Source organism: Pseudopodoces humilis, chromosome 17, assembly GCF_049639895.1.
Source record: "Pseudopodoces humilis isolate 2021_Gansu_Grassland_sample_001 chromosome 17, ASM4963989v1, whole genome shotgun sequence".
NCBI classification, from domain to species: domain Eukaryota; kingdom Metazoa; phylum Chordata; class Aves; order Passeriformes; family Paridae; genus Pseudopodoces; species Pseudopodoces humilis.
This window is the reverse complement of record NC_142216.1, coordinates 8,215,592-8,236,403: the sequence shown is the minus strand read 5'-3', so window position 1 is coordinate 8,236,403 and position 20,812 is coordinate 8,215,592. Positions and strand designations below refer to the sequence as shown.

The 20,812-nt window shown below is 39.4% G+C and overlaps 1 protein-coding gene across 1 annotated transcript in view; it reads left to right on the top strand.

The window, feature by feature from the left end:
- SPOCK1 (SPARC (osteonectin), cwcv and kazal like domains proteoglycan 1) overlaps window positions 1-20,812 on the top strand; it is a 275,639-nt gene that overhangs the window by 185,279 nt on the left and 69,548 nt on the right. The window lies entirely within an intron of this gene.

The following is a 20,812-nucleotide window of genomic DNA, read 5'->3' as shown; positions in this document are numbered from 1 at the left end:
CTGATAAATGTAGGCTTTTCCATCTTTGACAAACGGCAAATCAAGATGCCAAATCACAATCTTGTGACTTTCCTGATTCATGTTTCTCTAAATAACCTTCTCTTAATGAAGTAGAACACTTTTAATATTGATGATGCAACTGGAAAAAAAAATCATTTGGTGAGATTGGCTTGATTAGACAAGAGGATTTGGGGATCATTCATTTTTTTAAGAAATCGTCTCCAAATCATAAAATAACTATGCAGAATAATTCTTCAGTGATAAATTTATTTTTAATTGTCTCTTTTTTCCTAGACTGCATGGGTAACATATTACAATTCATTTAGCCTGTGGTTTTAATAGCCTTGTGTGCCAGATGCAGCATATATGGTACCATAAAAAAATTCCCATAACCCAGTGGGGATAAATTGACTCACTGTTATACTGAAAATATGATCACCTTAGGGCTTGGCTCAATAAAAGAAAATGTCTTCACAACCATTCAGTGTTCCAGATCTCCCATTAGCAGATAAAGCCTTCCATGCCTTGGATACAGGTCCCAAAAACAGCACTTCAGGCACTGGAAAGCATGTTTTGGGGAATACCCTTAAGATTCTCTTATCTTGATGCATGCAAAGTAATGTTTGACAGCCAGTAAAACTACCACTTAAAATACAAAAATAGCCTTCAAAAAAAAAAAAAACAAAACCAACAAACAGGAAAATAAAGCTATCGGGCAAAAATTCTCTGCTGTGTTGTAACAACTACATTATTTTCTCAGCTGGGCATCTTGAGTTCTCCACTTAATAATGGACACAAATATTAAAATGCCATGCCTTGGTAATTTCGGCTTCTCTCTTGTTCTGGATGAAGGATTTGCATGGCCAGAAGGAGCAAATCAGAGCAGAAACTCTCATCTGTGCACACAGACTGCAGGAAAAATGGCCACATGTTGCCTGTTAAACAAGTGACTCTTTAATACTCCCTAGGAGTGTGTATTGCAGTAATTTAGCTTTGGTTTTTATGGTTAAGATGAGCTCATTTTAAAAACAACTTTTTCTGTCTGAACTCTTGAGTCTGTAAGATGTTCTGCAGTAAATAGATTTCATTTCACGTTCTGTCATGCTATTAACTCATTTCTGTGCATCTTACCTGCATCTCTATTAGCCCCAAATAGGTTTTTGGCCTTTGCTATTTCTCGCCATAAGATCTAACTGGTTTTCATCAGACACACTGCCGATGTTATAAATTCACCAAGCTGTTGTGATTATGATATAAACCTGACAGCTACAGTGAAGACATGAAACATTTCCTGGTGCTGACATGTTTGATTGTCAGAGACACCTCCCAGAAGTTGCCTGTTTGAGTTTTGGGGGTTATTTCAGAGGAAATTTGTTAAAGATTTATTCTGAAACAACTTTGTCTCATCTTTATTTATTGTATGCTTTACTATCAATTGCTCCTGTCCTAGAAAAAATTATTTTTTTTTTTTTTTAGAAGACGGATTTTGGTAAATGAGCTGAAAATACTTTAGGGGAAGCATCAAAGTAAAATAGTATATGTTAGTGCCCTAACAAATTACATTTTTATGATCAGGAATGATCATGGCTGTCTGGTATCTTTTACAAGAAAACAGTGCTCCCCTCAAACTCACTGTTAGAATTCACCAGACAATGTGTTCCCTTTTTTTTGCCTTCAAGTCACTAAAATCAAAGTTTTCTCAGTAATTTTCTTTCACATACCAGTGCTGTTGGCAAGTATTATTTCTGGCCCTGCAGTGCTGTCATGTTCTAGTACTGACTGTGAAAATTCAACCAGGTGGACTCGAGAGCGGGCACTGCTCTGTGCAGGGATGTGTTTGCTGGTCCCTGGTTCTGCATCTGCTGCCTTGTGAACACGCAGTGACGAGCTGGGCAAACGGGCACATTCCTGCTGAACTTGTAAACAAAAAATGGAGAGAGGACACTAAGTTTCAGGGGGAAGAAAACCTTCTGAAGCTGTATCTTAGGCTTCCCCTGCTGCTGGCAGCCAGGGGGAACACGCAGACACAGCAAGAGTTGATCCATCGTGGCTGCAGGTGGGTTTGGCCTCTCCTGCAGGCACAGCAGGGGCTCAGCTGGGAGATGGGTTTTGGGCTCCCAGTTCCTGGCCTGGCAGAGCAGCATCAAAGTGTTCAGTGATGACCTGGGGCTGCCATCCTACAGCAGAAATGTTTGTACCAGGGCTGGCCCTTTCCATACTTTGAATGGTAATCTGAGGAAAAAGAGGAATGAAAAGGAAAAGGCACAACAGAAGTGTGGCTGACTGATCAAATGCAGATGAAACTTGGGTGTCAATAAATGCCCAGTAATTCACATTAAGAAAATACACACATATTTAATATACATCATAGCCATTTGATCCTGGAATAATTCCAGCTATTTCCCAGGAAACATTGTAGACCTTGAGGCATGAATTTCTTGACAAAATTGGGTAAAGTCAACCAAATCAATAATGCAAGGGTTATGGGGGAAAAGAATAACAAAAGATAAACTAAAGCATTGTTTTTGAGCTTTCTGGTTGATGTAGATAGAGATTCAGGATGTTTAACAGCCTTGCTGTTCCACCAAAGACATGGAGCCCTTCAGCCCCACAACTAATTTATGGAGGGCTAGTCAAAGGAATCTTTCATCTTTTTAAGCTTCCATTGAAAAATATTCCAAATAATCAAAAAATATTTGATTTCCAACACAAAGACAAATGGTAAAACATTAAAAATTATGAAAATTCCATGCCCACATCTTGTGCTCCGATGATTTAAGTATCACCTAAACTATAGGAGACACAAGGTAATAAGAACTTTGATGGCTCTAAAGTTGATTTAGCTTCATGTGTGGGAGTTGTACTGCTTAAAAAATCTCACCACTCTTTAGACATTAAACCTTTCTGGTTCTTTTTCTGAAATCTTTAAAACTTGATCTGGATTGTTTCATCTGCTATGCACAAGTGCTAAAGTGGAAATTGATAAGCCTGTTGGGCTGTAGTGTGTGGTGGGGTTTTAATGTTCAAGTTTTGATTTTCAGATGACAAACTAATTCTTCTGAGAAATGGGATTCTTCAGTTACACCAATAATTCAGCACTTCTGCATGACAAAATTTGAACACAGATGTGGCCTGTATGTACTCAGTCCCTGTACCTTGTTTTCAGCAACTGAGAAATTAGTGGTTTTTGAACCTGCAGAAGTTTTTTGTATTTCTGGAAACTTTATAAACTATCACCCTTTCCTGTGAGGTTTGAACCCTAAGAGGCTTAGGTTTATCAAAGATTTCACTGATTTTTATTTTTTTTTTCTACTTACTGCTTGAAATGCAGGTGTTTTAAAATGTGCACCATCTCTCACAGAACAACTTTGTACAAAGAAGTTTCCTGGGTATAATAGTTCTATTTAATATTGTGACAACACAAAGCACTTCCATAGGTTATTACAGGCAGAGTTTTCAAAGCTCTTTAAAGTACTAATGAATTAAGCTTATGGGGTATGTAAGCCCTATAAAGAGCTTGATGTAATTAGTTAATGTTTTTGTGAGCAACACATTAAGAAGAATAACTTTGTAGATGTCAGTTTTACAGGAACTTTAATTAAGCTTGTTAATAAAGCAATTACCTGAACATGACGATGACTGTACTTAACTAGTCAGAAAATGAAAATTAGGATGATCTTAAATTACAAAACATACCACCTCAATGACTAATGGTGCCTTCAAAGATGGAAAGGTACATTGGCATAATTATTATGTTTCTAATTAGGTACATTGTTGTTCTGAAAATTTTAATTAAATCATTGTGAACTAATTAAATTCATGATCATGTCTCTTTCTGTTTGAAAATGTAAAAATCATGTCCTGTTGTCATAACATTAGGTAATTAATTTGATATTAAGGGATGTACAAGAAAAAGAAAAAATTTCTAACAGTCTTGAAACAGAAGAAAAAATAACGACCAAAATAATGAGACACTATTAGTTAAATGTGTGCAGTGTGAAGGCTGCTACATTTAATTAGGAGAAGTCTGTATGCAGAAGCACAATTAACAAATTCTTGTTAAAGTGTCTAACTGTTGAGAATCACAGAATCATGAAATCACTAGGTTAGAAGAGATGTTCAAGATCGAGTCCAACCCAGCCGTAACACCTCAACTAAACCAGGGCACCAAGTGCCACATCCAGTCTTTTTTTAAACACATCCAGGGACTCCACCACCCCTGGGCAGACCATTCCAGTACTTTATCATTCTTTCCATAAAAACTTTTTCCAAATATCCAACCTATATTTCCCTTGGCACACCTTTTTTTAGAAATGGGTAGATTTTATAGGATGTGACCATTCTGAATGAACTTTCTACAGGAAAAAGATTTTGCTACTTCCTCATTCTAGTAGCAGTTTTTCAATATTCATCCATATTTTGTTATTTGACTCCATGTGTTGCAGGGGGTTCCTAACTGCAGAAATACATCTGACACAAAACTTTTAGCACTACTGAATTTATTCCCCAAATAACCACTGGGAAACTCCAGAGGACTGTGGGAGAACTAGAGTTGGCTTGATGTTGAGTACCTTTGTATATTCCCTTTCTTGACTCTGGCACATCTGGCTCCTGCATTCCCACGAGGTAAATGTTCCCTCAGCCTGTGCTCTGGGCCAGTGAGACTTGAGTTGTGTAATCCAAAAGCTGTGTGAAGCTGTTATTGCATAATCAACTCCTAAATTATAAATTTTGTCTCTCAGAAGGCAAAACAGGCACAGTTGTATGCTGTGCATCCAGGGCTACACAGTTAATTTGGCTTGAAGCATGAGGTGAGCAATGTTTTTTGATCAAGTGCTATGTATCCTAAAGACATCCTGTTGTTTGTATGGTATTTTTCTCTGCATGGTCTCTAGGAATGAGCATAAAATTTGGAATAAGGTAGATCTGTATTCTTCTGTACCTTGTAATCCATGTCAGTGTCTTAAGACAGTTAAGTGTAAAGGGCATTTTTGCATATGCTTGAAGAATAGCATTTTTCTTTTGGTCATTTAATATGCTTAAAAAATGGTTTTCTGCTTCCTACAGTCTTTCCAGTGATGCCTCTTCAGGGTGTCTTGGCCACAAATTAACAATCCAAGACAAAGTGTTTTCCCCTGATTGGGGTAACCTTTATTAAATTCTCAGGGAGCTGGGAAATATCACTTTTGAACTCTGCTCACACAATCATTCAATTCTGCAAATTCCTGAGCTTCCTTTGAAATGCCATTTAGTTCTGTGTTGAAATGAAGAAGCTTTTGCTTTCCAGTGGTGTCAGGTAGTAAATTCAAAATCCCAAACAATGCTCTACCAATTTTACATCCTAACCTGGAAAAAAATAACCCTGCATAACCACTCATCTGTGCACTGCAGCTGCTTCTGTGACAGCTCCCCAGCTGAAGCCCATGAATATATACATGTTTGCAAGGATTTTTACCTGACATAATATGAATTGTGAGAACAGCCAAAATAGAGGCTTCTGCAGTGACTCAACAGATAGAGGGGGGAAAGCTAAGAGCTCTGGGCAATTTTTACAGAGTAAGGGCTGCTCTGTCATATTGCCAGGTTTGAGATTCTGTGAATTAATGGGAAATTGCTGTGACCCAGGACATGATGTTCTTTCAGAGACTGCTTGTTGCTATCCCTTTAGTCTTTGGAGGAAGAGTCTTCATGAACACAGTTCTGCAAACACAGACTGGGGGGGAAAAAAGTAAAGACAAAAAATAATGAACAAAACAAAAACAAAGAAAGGTTTTTTTAATCCCTTAAATAAACCTCTTAGAAAAAAGATACTTCTCATCCTTTTTGTTGGAAACTGGCTACTTAAAGCTCTGTTAAAGCCACTGGTCAGTGTTAGAAGGAGATGGGGGCTGGTCCTGCTGAAGCCTGCTGGTCTCTTTGCTCCTGCATAAAGGCAGGACAGAGAAATATTGGAGGCATTCTGGGAACAGATTAAAATTAATTACAACCTGGTTTTGTTTTTCCTTGCTATAATCTTTTTGAAGAGAGATTACTTAAAATTTTCACTGCTTTAATTTGTGCTGGAGCCAGTGAGCAAAAACACCCTGACAGAACCCAAAATTTATCCAAAATTGTGTGTCCAAGTTTTAGCAACGATGAGTTAAGCAAGCTGGTCTAATTGGGGTATGCTGATGTTTATCTTCTTTCTCTAACCTTGCCTAGCAGGGAAAAGATATTTTTAGTTTGTTTTTCCATATTCTAACGTTTCTCAGTCCAGAACAATTTAGCCCTGCACAGACTGGGTTCTTTGTGATTAACATATTGTGTCAATTTCTAAATCCATATTTTCTCTTTAATTCCTGAATCTGTTACTTTGCCATATTAAGGCTTGTCAGAGTCTAATGTTTTAATTATCAAGTCAAGCCTAAAGACTCTGGAGGAGATTACAGTTAAACATCTCTGGTAGGTGGGTTGCTGCAAGTGGTTCCTTGGTTGGCAAGTTGCTTCCTTCATATTATTTCAGTAACTTGACTATAGAGAAAAAACTGCTCTAAACTCCCTAAAAAATCCTTCTCAATACATAGCTGCAGTAGTGATATATAAATAGAATGCTGGGAAAGGCAGTATGAGAACTTGTGCAGAGTAAAACAACATTCAGGTTTCCAGCCCACAGCCCCCATGGCAGAGGGGTAGGGAGAGGTGAAGCTTCAGGGAGCACAGGGCTGCTCCTCTCACATCCAACTCCCTTAAATTCTGTATAAGCCCATTTGCCCAAATGGCTTTATTAATACTCACAGCTCTCTAAAGCAACTGAATGAGTTCATCTTTTTACTGCTGCAGAAGTGCAGGATTTTGGCCTGGTTGTCTTGAGTTTCACCAGTGCTCATACAGCACAATAAACTTTAAATAAAATTTAAAATAAGAAGTCTACTGTTTTGGCAGTTTTATGCTTTCTTCTATTGTGGTCATTTAAATTGACCAGATTTCAATGATAGGATTCATTTAAATGTATCATCCTCAAACAGATTAGATTCGCTTTTACCCACTGAGTGTCTCTAGAACCCAATACCTGCTACATGATAATGCAGGTCCTCATATTTTCATGTCAGTTGTTCCAAAAACACTGATAAAAACCTTAGAAGGGACTGGGAGGACATGTGTGGGGTGAGTCATACATGTCTAAAATATCTTGGCCAAGGTATCCACAAACAACAATATTTTGGGATTTTTTTATGGCAATTTTTTAGCATACTAAAATAATTTTATTATAGATTTATGTTTCATTCCGGTTTTGGTGTTTTGTGGGTTTTTTTTTTTTTCTTTAAAGGGAGGGAAATGACACATTCACTTTTGTTACACAGCAAGGGTTTATGCTGAAGAAGGGCAGCTTCTTGCCAGGAGCTTGGTCATTCTGCTTTTCTGATTTGCCCACATATGCATTATTCAGAAGGATGAAATAATGTTTAGAATGTCACTGATTTTTCCCCTTCCTGTTTATGAACTTCTGCAGTGTTGAAGACAATGTTTTTATTTAGGCACCTAGGTAAGTGCTGCCAATAATTAGAAGTCTGAATTTGTAACACTCCTGCTCCTGGCTGCTCATTACTCAAAAAAAAATCAGAAAAACAGTGTTTTTCTAGGGAATGTGTTTAAATATATGTGCTGAAGTCCTGCTGAATTAAGTAAGACTGAATCCTATTAGCATCCTGAAAAATGCAGGTCTGTGCCTGTTTTAGGCTGGAAGATGTAGGCCTGTCAGATGTATTTTACACAGTAAAAGAACATCTTTAGAATATCAGTTCTCTAGATTGTCCAAAAGTTCATGGTTTTTCCTGGTGTTGGTTATTTTGTAGCTGAATTTTCTTTTTTTTTTGGGGGGGGGGTATTTTTACTTCCCATTACAACATTTTATTAGATTTATAAAAAGTATTTGTTGTTGAAATATATCACCAGCAATGACTTGCTTTGGAACATTACCTCAAAGCCCCAAAGGAGGGAGCACAGAATGTTGTTAAAATAAAAGCAGAACTTGGGGCTTTTTCTTTTCATGTGTGTGGAAGGAGCCAGCACTGAGTGACAGAAGACAGTAATAATGTCCTTATTAATAGGCTTCTGCATTAAAATTACAGCAGCAGCACAGGGAGAAAGAAGCAGTATTGAGTCGACTGTGACTTGTGTACTTTGAGTTACTGTGTCAGTAATGATGGATGGAACAAACAATAAAATTTGACCTGTCAGGTTATGCTTCTGAGGCTAGAAGCCTTAAGGCATTTATAATTGGCTTCAGCCAGTATGTTAATGTAGGTGGTTTGGAAAATAAGATTATTTGAATGATACAGGCTGGTTTGCATTTTTAGTATTCGAAAGAAAAGGGTAGAAATTCAAAGGGACTGAAGTCATAAGGCTTGTTCTTTGTAAGCTGCCTGTTGTCCCTGTATAACAGAGCAGGCAGAGGAGTAGTTTTTAGATGAGGTGTTCACAGTGTGTAGAAAATGAGTTATTTTAAATGATTTTGTGGCACATAATTCTTAAACAGTGTGTGGGAGGTGCAATGCACATAGTTTCCATTACACACATAAATCTCATCATTATCTTCTTTATATTCTACATCATGCTCAAATGTGCCCCTGTAGTATAACAGGACTAGAAAACACTTCTTGGGGTTGACATTACTCAGTGATTTGTCAGTGTGGCATGAAGTGCTTAAGTGAACACATTTCTCATAGCTCAAAAGATCTGTGCAGTGTAAATGCACAACTAAAGTGGGTTTTAAATAGCTGTGCACAAAGTAATTCTATCATATTAAATATGTTCAGTTGGTGTTAGAAAGAGATCACATTGATATTATACGCATAATATTGAGGAGATATTGTGATAGTTGTTGCAAGTAGAATGATGTGCATATTTTCCAGTGAAAGCATTTTATAGCATAATGTCAGTCTGAGCTCACAGTTTTCATCAAAATCAGTATTCTGAACTTTCACTGAATCTAAGGCAAAATTCAGAGAGAAATGTCTCTTCACCCTCAAAATATCTGCGCCCTGGGCTGGAAATCACCTGAGAACCTGCCCAGTGATAACCTGAATATTGACAGTTCTTCCTGAGGAGATAGGGAGTGGGTTTGGGGAGGCTGGGGGTATGGCTGGTGGGCTGGATGTTTTTTTGTTTGGTTTGGTTTGGTTTTGTTTGTTGGGATTTTGCTGAAGAGAAGTGCTGGAGGTGGAACAGTGTGCTCCAAATCACAGAACCTGGAGTCATCCAGATTACTTTTTGGTAGTACTGTAAAGACTGGGCAATTTCTAGAGGGCTTTGCCTTTTCCCTTCAAGGGCTATTCAAATATTCTTCTGTATTTTCCCCTCCCTACACCTCCATGTACTCTGCTTCAAAGTGTTTACTCCTTCCAAGAAAAGGAAATGGCAGGAGGGAGTTTTGATTGTGGAGGGGACCTGGGAGCATTGCAGAGGATGTCAAAGGCAGTTTGGGACTGATGGTTTTACAGGAGGATCTGTGGGAAGGAGAAAAAATAATGCTGAGAATATTATAGTGGAAGGGAAAGACATAGGGAACATGAATTCATAGAAAATTCGGACTCCATTTCAATGTTTGCAGAAAACTTGAACAAACTGGGCCTGTGCCCAGTCACTGACAATTAGATGATACAAGTGGAATTTTTTGATTCACTGAGGATTTTCTTCCCAGAGGTAATACTACACAAACTCAACTAGTTGCATTCCCTTCATCCTGGATATATTCATCTTAAATAGAGGAGAGCAGAGAAGCTAATTTAAAATACATGTAGTTACACTTTTTAATTTTATTTCCACATGCTTTGGATTGTTCTCCAATGATCTATACTCTTGTTTTACCCATTTGAATGTGTTACAGATAGAAATAAGTATCTGAGGAGAAAGTTGTATTTTTTAATGTGATCCTTCTAGTTTGCTGTAATGTAATCCTAGTATAAGCAGTTTGTGCTGCAAATAATACTTTAATATTTTTTCCTACAAGGAAATAGTGTATGTTTTGTTACATGTGTTTGAGAGTGGCAGATATTTTCTCATTAATTCAAGTTATGTCTTCATTGTTGTTGCCTGTTCAAACTGAGAAAATAATGTGAAGTGGGTAATTTTGGGTCTAGCTGGCTGTTCTCACTTTTTCTTCCAGGAGATCTCGATTAAAAGGTAGGGAAATAAAGGAGAGATGGAAGTTTCTGAGTTTAAGTTTCAGCAGCACTGGTTGTGAGATCTCAGTATGAATTTCTGCAGCTGGATAGAGCAGATATATCAAAAGAATTATGGTAACCTTCACTGTCAGGTAAAAAACCCCAACTTTTTAAAAATGAGTGACATGCTGGAAAGAGAGGACCAAAATGTTTTTTAGAGAAAAGTTTCTTTAGGTAGCACAGGCAGGGTAAGGAGCATTTAGAAGGTTCAACAGTTGAATGGGGATGGTGGTGTCTTTCTTCAGTGAGTGATGTAGCCACAGCCCTGGGTTCCTCTGCACTGCATGACGAGAATGAGCTTTAAAATGTCAGACATTATTAATAGAATAGCAGAGGCTTTCAGAGGGGAGATGGAAATGTTATTCAAGCTGTCTCTTCCAGTTCCTGTGTAGGATAGAAAAGACAGGAAACCCTAGTAGGACGCAGCTCTAATCTGGGTTTCTGCCCAGCCTGGCAGAGTCAACCCTGCAGGACCTCTGCAAATAGTTCTCATGTCCTGGGGCAGTACATGGCAGCAGCACACAAATTCTCCCTGCTGGATTGTCTCTCCTGCAAATTATATCCACCCCTGCCTGAGCTCTTGGTGGTGAACTGAAATTGCTGATGGGGCTCAATCAGCAGGGGAATATTTTTGTCCTCTTGCATGTCTGTCTGCAGCTGCGCACCACATGGCTCTTGAAAATTGGCCTGCAGTCTTAATATTTGGTGTTGAGACACAGAATTCCTTTTTGTGCAGATGTGTAATCACACCATGTAATGCATCTTGTCTGCCACCATGTACTATTTGGCTTTAGGTGAATCTTTTGGGGCTTATTTCTCTCTTCTCTACACGGGCTAACTGAAGTGTTAGGGTAGTTCCCAGCTGACTGGAGAGGTGGAATCTGGCTATTTTTAGTAAGTCAGTAGCTGTCCTTCTCCCACATGTGGTAAAGCACGACTTTCTCACACCTCCCTGGCTTAGAATGACACAGCATAATGTCTGTGAAAACCTGGTTAGGCTATAAATGTGCTGGAGTAGCTCTCTCTCTCCATCAAGCTTAAGGCAGAGATCAGATTTGAAGACTCAAAGCCCATAGTTGGATTTCCAGTAGCAGATCCAAACAAAATGATGTCCTTGAAGCAGCCCCCTGTGCAGTGTGGGATGTTCTCCCCTCATACTGCAGCTCCCTTTGGAGGCTGGGGCAGTGCTCAGCCCCTTGAATTTGGGCAGGTGCAGGTGCCAAATGCTTTGCTGTGAGAGGATAAGGATGGAGGAGAATCTTTGTATTTCTGTAGCCAACAGTAGCACATGGGAGTGAGACGACCCTCCAGTGAAATAAATAGAATATTAAAAGAAAAAGTTAAAACTGTTTGTGTCTCAACACATTTTAAACCTCAAATAAGTGTATAATCACTTATTTAGCTTCTCAAACCAACAGTGTCCTCAAACCTGTAGTCATGTTTTGATATGTGTACTGTACTTCCACCTTTTGGGTAAGATTCAGTGTATAAATAACTTGCAAGACTTTTTGACACAGGTAATAATCAACAGCCAGTTCATGGGTTTTGTGGGCCACTTTTTGCTTTTGACCTTACCCTAACAGACTTGTAAATGAAAGTTCACAAATAAAACTGGCACAAATTGTTACTACTTCTTTTAGCTGCCTTTCTAAAAGTGACCAATGCAGTTAATCAATGGGATTAATTATCTGTGGGAATGACATCATTACCAGGCAAAAGCAACACCAGGACTATCTACACATTTCAAGCAGAATATCTAAAGATGTAAAATTGAAATCTGCAGAAAGTGCAAAATAATTCATTTCATTCACAGGGGTTCTTACTGGGGACTGTGGATGCACTGTTTGAAAAAACCTGTCTTATTAAATACCAATTAGATTAGATAAAATTTTAAAAGCCTCCTATAGATAAAGTCTTCAACTTGTTAATGGACTTTTTTCCTCTTAACTTCAGAATTTCAAGCATTTTCAAGACTCTCTTGCCTTTCACACCAATGAAAAGCTGCTTGCTATAAATTCCAATTCTAAAGTCTCTGTGTTTAACATTCTTAAGAGAGATTTGTCAGAGGCATCTGCCACCCAGGGGGTGATTGCTGCAACAAACTGTGTGATGTTTGAAGATATTTACAGAGCAGCCAATTTAAATTGCAGGGAGACTGAAATGCAAGGCTCTTTCAGTTGCTGTGCTGCACTAGGCTGGGGTATGGTCTGGTTTGAGCTGGGCACCAAACCTGGGACCATCTGGTGCACATCATGACCAACTCCTGCTGAAGTTGGTATCAAAAGCTTTTCAGTTCAAAAAAATAAGCAGTAGAAAATGTCCGGTCAAAGCTTCTGTAAGGGGATAGGAAAGGAATGCTAGCCTGTATGGAGACCTCTATTTTCAAATCTGAAATCTGTCATCATAAAGCCTATATAGAAGGGTTAGAGCCAGAAGCATGTTTTATTACTTAAATCTATCTTGCACAAGCAACACCGAGCAAGGAAAACCCCTTTGAGTTATATAACTCTTTGATGGGATGCCTTAAGGTCTTTCTTTTTAAGCCAGTAAATTCTAGAGCAGTAATTTAAAGACTGCACTTTTCCTTAAATCTAAAAGCATGTTCTAAATCCTGTTGTATTTAGTTTGAACACTTATCTGATAGGCCTGATCCCATATTTCCAGACTGACATCACCTGCAGGCACTCAGACTTGCATTTTGACACACATTTTGCCTTCTGTGAGGCAACTCTCCCAGGTGATAGGACTGGGAGGCAAAGAATGTCACCAGCCAGATATGAAATGGGGTAAATAGGAAACAGAATGAATACCTGGGCTCCTGCAGGAGGCACCACCACGTGCGGTGGCCGGGGGTATGTCAGCCCTTACACCTTCAGGCAGAGCACATTCAGTGTTTGGACCTGCTGGAAGTTGTCAGTGTGACTAATCCAACAGAATTTAACCAGTTACTCGTGCCAGACCCTGGAGTTCCCACCATATGAGCATCAGAGCTGGAGTGGGATTCTGCACCCATCCACAAGGGAAGGCACAAGCAACCTTTCTGGGTTTTGATGTGAACGTTTTGTTTGTTTTTGATGGGATATCAGTGCTTTTGCTAAAGCTGTTGTGTAGATGCTGGTGCTTAACAAAGGGGTCAGGTGGGGACACTTCAGTCTTCAGAGATGTTTGTGTACTTTCTTTTCAGCAGTAATTTTACTTATAGGAGCTACTGAATCCAGTCTTGCAGCTCTAAGTGTTCCTGGTGATGACAAAAGATATGGGCTGAAGGCTGAGGGCAGTTAACTGTTATGTTTTCACTTAGCTGTTTCTCTGGACCATATAGTGTCTGTAAAAATAAAAAGAAGCTGTTCCTTGGGAAATGAAAATAGGAAATAAGGCAGGTAAAGATTCATTCAGGGGGTGTTTATGGACCAAGAATGTTGTGAGCTCATGTGGTCATACAGAGAGATAGCTTTTGCTGTCAAATCCAATGAAATATTTGATAAATATTAGATTGGCAAAAGGAATAATGTATAAATGCATGTCTGCAACAAGAGGTTAGGATTAAGAATACCTGAATATAATATGCAGTAAACAGCTTCCATCTGACTGAGAGCTCTCAGCATAAAAAAATTATAGTAATAGGAGATATTCTCTTGCCACTATTGAATTAGCTCTGTGCAATTAGCAGGAAAGGCAGTTGGGATTTTTGAGGCACAAAGGCCATTGGTTGGAGCCATAAACCGAGACTCCAAAAGTGCCCAATGCACCATATTATGAAGGTAATGCTGTGATCCCAGGGGTATTTGCCACAGATTTTCTCATTGACGGTGAAATATAGGTTGATAAGAAGTTTGTTAGGTTTTAATCAGCTTTGTCAGATCACTGAAATGATGAAGTATGAATAATCCAGGGGTTTAGATGAGGCAATAGCTGTAATTCAGGAATGAAGGGTGAAAATCTCTTGTAGATTTACGGTGAGTGTGAATCATATTTCTACTGTGGTGATAAATTAGGCATTATTATCTAAATTTCAGCTCTTTCTGTTTGTTGATTCCATTAGAGCAGTTTTCAGACTTAAATCATAACTTCAGAATAGTAGGAGGTCATTTTGAGCAAGATCCAGTCATTTTGATCTGTGACTAAAGAATAGTAATTGTATTGGTTGGAAAAGTCATGTGAGAAAAACCCCACAGGCTGATGTAACAGCATTTGAATGATGGTCAGCAACAGTTTCCTGGTATTTCAACCTAAAATATCATTCATTCTGGTTTTCTATTAGTTTAACTTAGAGCATTTCTTTTCTGTAACTAGACAGTTACTATAAAGTTGGGGAATTTTTCTTCTCCTCATAACTGATGTAAAAATTTACTCAAAATCTAGTTTTTGTCATTGTTTCCATTTTCTTTAATGGGAAGCCTTTTTAGTGTTTCTCTTTGGATGTACTATCATAAACTTTTCCATGTCATCTGGAAAGTGTGAGTGAGCCTACAGCACAGAATGTGAAAGCTTGGAGTAAGTCTTGTGACTTTCAAAGCACTGAAGCTTATAAACTTCTGTAAAGTGATTTAGTAGAAAGCTTTCTTCATTACCCACGATCATCTCCACAGTGATATGATTAGTGAAACCCAGTTCATCAGTATCTAAACTGTCACCATCTAATTCTTCTTCAGAGAAGACATTCTGCAACTTCAGCATTATATCTCACAGTCTACCAGTAGATTGAGTGACCCACTTACAGCCACCTTTGGAAAAGAATCTGAGATGTAAGCTGACACTGGAACTCCAGTATTTTCTTGCCTTGGGCAAAAATCCTCAAAACTAAGCATACACTGTGCTTTAAGGGTGGCAGATCACTCTGTGGGATTTATTGCTTTGTTAATATGGTCAAGACATTATCTGTCACTGTAGGAGCTGCGAGCACTGGCTGGGGTTTTCTGTTCATTGTTCTTCCCTGGCTCCTTTATTTTATAACTTTAGCTTTGGGCTGTATCCTGGGTTTGGGTGAGAATCAGTTGCCACCCAAAGTCTGATATGCTCCAAGCCTTCTGTTTCCTCTGTATCAACAGTAATTTCCCTGCTTCTGCTCAGCTCCAGGATGCCACGTTTAGAAATTTAAAAAAGCTAATCCTTTGACTTCACAGGCTCTTCTGGATGCATGGTTTAAGTTTAGTGACTTTGGTTTCACCTCTGCTTGCATGATTTTGTGAAGGTGAAGGCAAAGGAAAGGTGCTTTCCTATTCCTTACTCCCTCTAATCAGCTGTTCCTCTTGATTTTGGGTTTTCTTTTCACCTCTTATTTTGAACAGAGCTCTGTATCTGTAAATGGAGTCTGCCCAGCCACTGCCCCAGCCTCCTCAGAGCTGCACTAAACAACCAGCCACTTCCCTCGGTGTTAAAATGGTCAAAAAATTGTCTCCACTTCTACCCCCACCTCTATTTCCATTTCATCTCAGGGAACAAGACAATTTGCCATAAGATCAATACATTTTTTTAATACAGCTTTTATATTTAATAGCCAAATGCTTCCTTCTTACTGAGCATCATCTTCACTGTGGGAGCAGGATGGAGACTGTGGGATGAGCCGAGCAGTCCTGCATCATTACACAGAGGATACGCTGTGGATATAAAAATCAACTATGAATGCAAGGAAAGCATTTTTCTTAGTGTATCCAGTAGGCTAGGAAGCAAAGGCAGTTTTATAATTCATGTTGGGTGCCCTTGCCGCTGATCGTGAATTTAGTCGTGATCTTGGCAAATCAGTCACACTTAAAGAGTGACAAGGAAATGTAGTGCTGGTGACAGCCTGTATTGTGAATATTTTTAAGGTCTTGGCTAAAGCACAGCTCTAGCCCAAAATATAGGCTCAAGGCACTCTTGTCAGGGGCAGTTGTGACAATCTAATCTTTCTTAAATTAAATGTTTTTTTCTGTTGAGGGAGTTGTGCAAATCCGTCACGTCCCCTAAGTTTCCAGCCATCAGCCTGTGCATTGCTCGGGGATGGATTTCCTTTGTGATCCCATGCACAGGGCTGCAGTTGCCTTCTGCACAGTGCTGTCATCCTTCAGCATCACTCTGACAGCACAGTTCACCCATTCTCATCTCATTTTTTAAACCAAATGATCCTGATCATGTCTTCTTCTCAGCACCTTGATGAGGGGAGCCCTCCCCGCTGAGATGAGACAACCGAGACCAGGAGGATGTGGAAGGGCAGTGAGGCTTTCTTTCACCCATCTGTCTGTCCAAGCTGTGGTCAGAATGAGAAGGGACTGATGCCTTTCCACAAAGTTGGAGGCCAATTCTCACTCATTTGTTAAATGTGTCCCCATGGAAGTAAGGGCTCAGAGCCCCTGCCAGGCTCTCCAGGGCAAATGAGTGGGTGCTGCAAAGATGAACTCTACAGTCATTGAGTGAATGATTTAAAGCAACACAGCAACTCTTTATTTCACATATTCTCATAGCACTTTCAGCCTGTGCACAAAATACTGTCAAACTATTTACATTATTTTCAACATTTTAATACAATTAATTCTTCAATATGTGTACGTATGTATCCTATTGATTGTGAACAGCTAAATAGGTCAATTTATGCTTCTATCTTCAGCAATTTCACCTGTCAAAATACTCAGTCTCCATAATGTTCAAGAGAAAAATATCACTGCTAAAATGCTGGTGAAGCTTCAAAGGCTGAAGTTGGCCCTTCTGGCACCAGTGCAAAGGAGAGACAAGGATGAGCCTGAAGTTTGGGAATCATGTAGAAGCCCAGCCTGAGAATTAGCGTCTGTTTTCAGGCATTAAATGTCTACAGGTTGGGCAGATCAAATCTCATTTTGGCACTTGTTATCAGTCACTGTGGGCATTCATTCTGAGCTGAAATCAGTTATCAGCTGGATTGGCCCCACTTTCCTTTGTTCTTTGGGGAGTTGGCCTGTTTCCAAACCCGGATGAGAAAGGCAAGTCTGTAGTGTCCGTCCAAGGCAGTGGACAGTGCTTTGCAGTGCTTGGCCAGTGCTGCCTCTAGGACACAATTTTCCAGCCTCTCCTCTGAGCCAGTGCTAATGCTGAGCTTGGAGTTTCAATTGTAAAAGCAGGACTTGGGCAAAGATGCCTGAAGTCCTTACATTTCAAAAGTGGCATCCTCTGAACAATTCGGGTACTGTGGCAGAAGCTACACACAGATTTTCCTCTACTGCAAGAAGTAATTTCGAGGCTCAGTATGGAAGAGTTCAAGAAACTGGTTCCAAAAAAAAAGCAGTCATCTTTGAATTTGGTGATGCTTCAGCAGGAATTTAAAATACTATTACAGTCTGCAGAAGGGGTGATGAATTGTCATTTAGAAATGTAATTTCTGAGTTCTATTTAAGGGCATTCAGGAATGCTGCAGACCTTTGAGGGGGGAAAAAAGGAAGGTTTTGTCTGGAACATCACAAGCACCTGCGACCTGCTTTGAGCTCAGCCATTTGGAACAAATGGAACATTCACATAAATGGGGGATAAGTGCACGTACCAATAAATGAGTAACTAACTGGTCAACAAAATGTGCAGTACTAGACATGAGAGCTTTGCTGTGTTATTCTAGGAAATAGCTCTTTCAAAGGGAGTTTAAATAAATCTCTTGCTGATGAAAGCAGTTCAGATATCAATGGTGTATAACTGGCTGTTTGATACTATGTGAAAAACATTTATTATCTATCTAGATCTTTTAGTTCTTGAGCTATTTATATTTTAGAAAAAAAATCTTAGCCTAATGTGCTGAATCCCCTTCAAAAGGGTAAGTGCATTCTTCAAATGTTTCTCATGGACTTCTGAAGCAAGAAGATATGACTTCAAACTGCAATTTTACTTAGCCTTCTATAGGGGTAAACTTTAGCAGCAACACCCTTGTATTCTTTTTTTCTTAGTTCTCTAATATTACACAGAAGCAGGAACAGATGGCATTTTCCAGAGCCAAAGGGTCTACTAACATTTATGAAGTCATTGTACTTGTCATGGCAGGAAAACATTTTTAATCTTCTGGAGCCTTAGAGTTCTTTGGGAGATAACATCTAAGTTTTGCTAATAAGCTTCACTCATGCTTGATGAATTTATACTAGCAAATAAGAAGATTTATGCCGCAAACTTCATCCGCCCAGTGGCCATCTGGAGACTGAGAATATATTAGCCCTAATATTGAGTAATTTTGCTAATGTCCAGACTATGACCTGTAGCAGTGGGAAACAAAGCAACACAGACATGCATCCAAAGGAGATCACATAATCGCAGAAATCACTCGCCTTTTATATCATTAATCTCCACCTGACATAACTGAAACCAAACTGAGGCCTGGCAGAATTCAACAGAAACGAGCACCCATTGGCTGGCTCAGCTGCAGCGCTGCTGTCCATGCGCCCTATCACCCAATCAGCTTCCTGCTCACATACTGTCCGCGTGTTCCTCCAGCCAATCACAATCTCACCTCCAGCTGTCACTCAACTGACTCTCTCCCCACTCCTGACTGCCTCAGTGACCCCCAACCGCGCAGCCTTGCAGCCTTTCCCACAGGGCCTTCCCGTGAGCACAAGCCTTAACAACTTTAACCATTATAACCCCATATCCTACAATGGCCCACACTGCAATTCTGCCTTATGGTTTTCTTAAAGCAAAATTGTTGGCTTTTAAGTTGGTATGTTAAATGGAGAAAAGCTGGAGAGTTTTGACCCGTTTGTGCGACTCATTATATGCAACTGTTAGCAAAATAGAGGGGGAAAACTGTTGTAGTTTTCTAAAACTCCTGCAGCAATTCAGCTGTAAGGCTCATGTGGCTCATGAGCTTTTCCAACCTGAATTCCAACCATTCCTTTTGCTAGGAGACAACAGTTTTATTTCCAGTCCTAGTGCTACTCAGTGCCATGCTGAGTTAATGCAGGTACAGGCATGAGATTTGCCAAGAACCTGTTTTGTAGTCTTAAAACCATGGGTTTGTGGAGAATGTGGACATCCTTGTTGATTTATGTTTAAAGCAAGCAGTGGATTCTGACAGGGCATCTGTGGGCATCTGACACAGGGTGTGAGCACTACTTTGCTTGGTCAAGAGAAGTATGTAAGAAAAGCAAAGCTGCTTTATGATGCTTAATTTTCAGCAGCTGAGAAATAAACAAGAGTCTGAAAAGAAACCCTGCATTTGAGTGCAGGTTTAGTACTCTTACCTGGTTAATTGGATGTTGTCATCTCTCTGGATTTAAATAGCCTCAGTCCCTTTGAACATCCCATTATATTTTCTACTGGTGCAGATCATTTGGTATTTCCTGCTGCAGGATTGGCTGCACTTGAGCAGTACTGTGTATTTATACCTTTATACATACATAGGACTTTGACACCTTTGTGGATGAAAGGAGTCATATAAATGGTAATTTTATTGCATAATTGTCTTACTGAATATTTTTCAAAAGAATATTTAGGAGGATGGATGTAGTACATCAGGGAATTAATCATTCTAGTCAATTAAACTTCTTTGGGATTTTTTTAAGGATTAACAAGTATTTTCTGGTGTTTATAGAACATGCAATATTCCTCTCACAAAACCTACTTGAATACAAATGTTTATTCCTTACGTTGTATTACATCATTCTCATTAGAAATGCCCAAAAAGTTATAAACTTTTTTGAGAAATTTACTGCCCTGGCCTATGGTAATAGTAGTATGTTAATTGTAAAGGGTTTTATTTAGGAGATAAGTATGCCATAGAATATTATATTAGAACAACAAAATGCTTCAGCTTTGGAGGGAGTTCTTCAAGTCTTTAGACTTCTTCAAAGTCCATGACCTTTTCTTCTCCTCCCTTAGGGACAGATGCCAAAGCAATTCAGACTTTTACTCAGAGTCTCACTTTTTAACTCAGTGGAGTAGCAAAGCTGAAATAAAACATGTTGTAAAGTAGAATTTTGTATTTCTTATTATGCACTTCATTAAACTGGAGGGTTGTTTTTTAACATGAGCATTTGTCATCTCCATGTCAGATTGCTTGAAGAACATGTTGAATTAACAGGACATGTTTAATGCTGTCCTGACAGAAAGGTTAATGAGAATTCAGAAGGCAGCAAGAAGGAAAAAAATACATAGATGAAAACTACATAGAACCAGAGTAAGTTGTAATTCGGCTTGTCTTTAACAGTAGCATTTGCTTATTCTGCAGTGAATGAAATTAAGAAATGTGTTGAGCAATTCCCTCCTTTGTTAATATCCCTGTTGGTTCATAGTGCAGAAGACCTAGAAGGTAGGTGCCCACTGGTTGAATTATTCTGCCAAAAAATGTTTGAGATGAGTCTTTCAGCCTGCATGCTTGGAAGGGAAAAGGATTTCTGCATCTGTCTGTATGAGACTGCATAGGTCTCATGGCTGCGAATGGGAGAAGGAAAAGTGGGAATGAAGGCCAGTGTCACGGTCACATCCTGCTGAGAGTGGGTGCTGGTTTATGGCTGCTGCTTTCTCCCATCACTTCCCTTGTTTAGCCAGCCCAGTTACACCGGGGGCTGAGAAGGGGCAGGGAAGCCTTTGGCTCCCTTGCTCTTAACCCTGACACCTCCAGAACATGCATTTTTATATGACTTGTGGAAAATTCCCAGAAGTTCCCATGCCTGCCCCTAAAGCTGCAA